Consider the following 5,646-nt stretch of genomic DNA (forward strand, 5'->3'; position numbering starts at 1 on the left):
TTCCTGTTGCTCAGCATCATAGCCATCATTTGGTGTTGTCAGTGTTCTGGATTATGACCATTGTAATAGGTGTACGCTATTGTTTGTTGTTTTCATTTGCATTTCCTGGATGACATAGAATGTGGAACATCTTTGTATATGCTTATTTGCAATCTGCATACCACCTTTTGTGAAGTGTCTGTTAAGGTCTTAGGTCCACTTTTTTTTTTTTTAACTTGTTGTTTGTTTTCTTATTGTTGAGTTTTGGAGTCCTTTGTGTGTTTTGGATGAGTCCTTTATCAGATGTGTCTTTTGCAAATATTTTCTCCCAGTCTGTGGCTTGTCTTTTTATTCTCTTGACAGTGTTTTTTGCAGAACAGATGTTTTTAATGAATGAAGTCCAGCTTATTGATTATTTTTCTATGTGTTATGCCTTTTTCTAATTTGAAAGACATTTTTATGTTAATGATTATCTAGGTTTTCTAATATGTTATGTCCTAGAATTTTTATAGTTTTGTATTTACATTTATGTCTGTGATCCAATTTTTGTGAAGGGTATAAAGTCAGGGCCTTGAGCCATTTTGTGCCTATGGATGTTCAGCTATTTCAGCATGACTTATTAAAAAGACTGTCCTTGCTGTACTGTATTGCCTTTGCTCCTTTGTCAAAAATCTGTTTGTCCAGGTCAGTTTCAGGACCTCTCTTGCATTCCATTGATTTCGTTGTCAGTTCTTTTGCCTTACCACAGTCTTGATTAATGTAGCTGTATAGACAGTAATGAAGTCATCTAACGTCAGTACTTCAACTTCCTTTGTCTCCTTCAATATTATGTTGGGTCTTTTGTAGCTTATAAAACTTTAAAATAAACATTAAAATCAGTTTCTCCGTATCCACAAAATAACTTGCTGAATTTTGAGATTGTGTTGAATCTATAGATCAAGTTGGGAAGAACTGACATCTTTATAGTATTGAGTTTTCCCAACCTTGAACATGGAATATCTCTGTATTTCTTTTATTCTCTTTTGATATCTTGCCTCAGAAATTTGTATTTTTCATTATATATAGAAACACATACTTTGTATATATTTTGTTAGATTTACACGTACTTTATTTTAGTTGCTAATGTAAATGGTATCGTGTTTTTAATTTCAAATTCCACTTGTTTATTGCTAGTCTATAGGAGATGATTGACTTTTATATATTGTTTCTTAAAAAATATTCCTAAAATTGTTTATTAGTTCTAGGAACATTCATGTATTACATGGACAATAAGGTCATCTGTATATGAAGACAGTTTTATATCTTCCCTTCAAACCAGTATACCTTTCATCATATAGTCTTTAAATGGAAAATGTATAGAAGTGCTTCCCACAGTGATCCCATAGACACTGAATATAGTAGTTTAGGAGTGGCCAGGTTAAACTATATTACCTCACAGTGTGGTAGATATGTCGATGCATAACAAGGAGAGTGGGGGCATGGGGATTCATTGGACTCATCCCTCTTCAAGGAAGGACTTATTTCCTAGTGTTCGAGAGTGCTCCCTGAAAACATTCTTTAGATATCAGCTTCCTCTCTCTTACCAGAGGGATTTCCCTCATCATCAGAGAGCTGCATTGCTTAGTCATGTCCTCTCAGAAAAGCCCACGTGCAATAACTGATAGGGGGCATGGTTTAAACATCACGTCATCTTTGTCCAGTGCTGGACAATTTGAGCTCATTTTAGTCCATTCTCCTTGTTATTGAGACTGTGTGCACATAACTCAGAAACTTACATTTCTGTTCAAATTTCTATTCTGAGCTTGGAATCTTTGAATAATAATAATAATAATACAATTATCATGTGCCAGGACTAATTCTAAATAACTTTAATATATTAACTCATATTATTCCATTAACTATTTCACATCCTCTTTTGAATACTTTATATCTTCAAATCAGCTTATTCAAAGCCAAACTCAAAATTTTCTCCTTTTAAACCAAGCTTTTTAATATTTCCATAAATGATATCATTGTCTATCCAGTTTTGTAAACCAAAAATCTATGCATCCTTCTTTTTGCCCCCACACACTATTCCTCAAAAAATCCTTTAAATTTTAACATCTCAGTGTAACTTAGTTTGATTAATGTCATTTAAACCTTTAATTTTAACTTTTAAATATTATTTGAATAGTTTTATTTACTATAATTTGAGTCATTTTCATTTTAACTTATATTACTTAGTTTTATTTTTTTGTTACTTGTGTGCCCATATACTGCTGAAGACTGATTTTTTGTAAATCATCTTAACTAAATACCTCAGCCACTTCATATACCTGGCAAGCCCTTGCAGACCCATGTAAACAAACATTGGAGTCTAGGGAAGCTCAACATATTGCCCAGCTATGTAACAAAACTGAGTTTTGAACATGAGTCTACTTGATTCTAAACTGATTTTGTTACACTATGTTGCCCTTCATTTATTTTTTAGAAAATGAACTTTTGATTATTTTAAATGGAAATTTTGAGACTTTTATAAATATGTATTTGAAACCAAACATGATGCATGTTCTTTTCTCTATCAAATATATATACATGTATTTCTAATATTTAAAAACATTTGATTTAATTTTAGAGTAACTATATAAAGTAGATAGTATTATTTTATTTATGGAGGAGCAGTGTATATAATCCAGTAAATTAGGAGTACCAGTGGTATTTAAATATGTTTCCAGCTAGACTGAAGTTCTGTGGCATTATAACAATAACTTCTTGGAAGGGCAAGTCCTAAAATGCTGAAGGAAGGGTGCATTGTTAACATAAACTTACAAATGTTTTTAATCTTGAGACTGCTAGTATGTAGAACCAGAACACTGAAAATATGACATAAAATCAAAGGGTGTCTGTAGGGAATGTGTTACAGTATTCAATAAAAAGCACAAAAGTAGAAGTTTGATTGATGAATTACTTAATAAAAGATTAATTGTAAGTGTTCTGAATTGTAAGTGTTCTGTCTATCCAGTTTTGTAAACCAAAAATCTATGCATCCTTCTTTTTGCCCTCACACACTATTCCTCAAAAAATCCTTAAATTTTAACATCTCAATGTAACTTAGTTTGATTGATATCATTTAAATCTTTAATTTTAACTTTTAAATATTATTTGAATAGTTTTATTTATGCCCCCAATGAAAAGTCACAAAATTATAGTTAGTATCTTAATTGAAAAATTAATTGTAAACTAGAACAATCTCTCTAACAGATGTTATGATTATAATAATATTGGAGTTCATTTACTATTGCTTTTCTTTTTTTTCTCATCCTTCAAAAATAACTTCTAAATTCAAGAAGCTATTGGTATCTAGAGAAAATAGATGCCTCTTTCCTTTTTCTATAAGTTTACTCTAGTGTTCCCACTAGACAATTAAGTTATTTTTTCTTAATTTTTAAATTTTGATTTATTTGCTTTTTATTTTTCAATTACAGGTTACATTCAGTATTATTCTGTATTAGTTTCAGGTGTACAGTATAGTGGTTAGACAATCATATACTTTATTTACAAATTGATTTAAAATATACCTTGTAAGAGAACTACCTTCAGGCAAAGGAATAATGCTCAATTAATAGAATTTCTTTATATGATAGTAGAATAAGGGGGTTATTTGGGAACAGGCGTTTCATATCCACAGTTCTCAAATCATTGTTTTATGATGTGCTCTTTCAAATAATAGCACTTAGGACACCTGGAGAAAAACATAATTATCATTCATGGAACTCATTATTATTCTGTCTCATTCAAAAGTATAAATGCCGACCACTTTGGGTAAATATATTCTAGAAATTACAGGTAATTTTCAAGCAATCATGGTGATGAAGTTTGTCTTTGGTGTTGTAGGGGAAAAAATGAGACTGTTTTGTCTAAAATTCCAAGGGATTCACAATAACTAGTATTTAAAAGTATGAGGTCTGTCTGTCCAGAAAGTATCCAGCCACACACCAAGCAAATTAGATACATTTACTGAAGGAGATACAAGATACAAGAAACATGGAAGGAGGAGACTGAGGTGAATCCCTATAAATGGCATCAAAGCAGGACCCAAATCCTAAACTCCAGGAGGGAGAGTGAGTGCTATTCTTTCATGTGCCTCTTCTTTTTGAAGCAAAGTGTGTAAAGGTTGCCATAAGGGACAAACAAATGAAATACGTTATATATTACAGTGGTTGGAATAAAATTGGGACGAATGGGCTCCAGAAAGCAAAGTACTCACATACATGGATGCCAACCTGCAGAAACAGTGAGAACTTCAAAAATCCAGTCAGGAGCAGTAAGCAGAGGGGAAAGTGAGAGGGACTGCCCTGGGAAAGAAGACAGCAGGTCTGCAACAGAAAAATATTGAAGTAAAAACAAAAAGGAACAAACAGAAAACTCCTGGAAATGGAAATGGTGGCAGTACCAGTGAGACACCTCAGCCTTCTTGCAAGAAGAGAGCTGGAGTACATCCCACTGTTGAAAATGAGGAAACATTCATGAACAGACTTGATGTTGGAGTCAAGATTCCTGAAGAACTGAAACCATGACTTGTTGATGACTGGGACCTAATTACTCAGCAGAAGCAGCTCTTTTACCTTCTTGTGAACAAGAATGTGGATTCCATTCTGGAGGATTATGCAAATTACAAGGAATCACAGATAATAAGGAGTATGCAGTCAATGAAGTTGTGGCAGGGATAAAGGAACACTTCAATGTGATGCTGGACACTTAGCTACTCTACAAATTTGAGAGGCCAGAATATCCTGAGATCCTCACAGACCACCCTGATGCACCCATGTCCCAGGTGTATGGAGTGCCACATCCACTGAGATTGTATGAATTGGAGTGATGCTGGCCTAAACACCTCTGGATGAGAAGAGCCTTGCTTTTTTACTGAATTATCTTCATGCTTTTCTAATGTACCTGGCAAAGAATTCTGCAACTTTGTTTAGTGCCAGTGATCATGAAGTGGGTCCTCCTGAGTACCACCAGAAAGTTGTGTGAGGCGCTCACTTACACCTTGGTTTGGATCTCTATAACACATTCCTGTTCTTAGTCATCTCTTGTATAAATGATGTACTTTGAAAATGTTAGTGTATAACAGAATGGATGTTTGTTTTCTGTTTGATCCTAAACAAAATATAAAGGAGTTACAGCTCAAAAAAAAAAAAAAGAAGGCACCTAAGTCAATGACTTCTCAGTCTCCTTCAAAGTAGGCACCTTGGACCTCACACGGGTCTCCCAGTTGCCATTGGCTACCTTGATGTATTTTCCTGAATCTCATGAACAGTTTGAAATTTCTCCCCTTTCAAAGGTGATTTTAGTTTTGGGAAAAGCCAGAAATCTCAGGGTGCCAAATCTGGGCTATAAAGGGACTGAGTCACCTGGGTGATTTGATGTTTTGCCAAAAACTCTGTATGAGACATGATGCATGAGAGGACATGTTGTTGTGATGAAACTGCCAATCACCAGTTGCCCATAGCTGCAGCCTTCTGAATCATCTGAATAGTTTCTGTGGAGGAATGTTCAAGCTTAACACAAAATCTGATGCAGATTTATTGTTCTACTCACTCAGTCATTTTGAATGCTATGGCACAAGGCACACAGGCTCACTCAATGGCATCTACTGCCCCCACTGACTAGTACAGTGAAGTCATC

The 5,646-nt window shown here is 34.2% G+C and overlaps 1 pseudogene; it reads left to right on the top strand.

Annotated features, from left to right (window-relative positions):
• Positions 1-4,082: 4,082 nt before the first annotated feature.
• On the top strand, positions 4,083-5,164 carry LOC114497940 (annotated as a pseudogene).
• The last annotated feature ends 482 nt before the right edge of the window (positions 5,165-5,646 follow it).

The sequence above is a fragment of the Phyllostomus discolor genome, chromosome 5 (assembly GCF_004126475.2).
Source record: "Phyllostomus discolor isolate MPI-MPIP mPhyDis1 chromosome 5, mPhyDis1.pri.v3, whole genome shotgun sequence".
Taxonomy (NCBI): Eukaryota; Metazoa; Chordata; class Mammalia; order Chiroptera; family Phyllostomidae; genus Phyllostomus; species Phyllostomus discolor.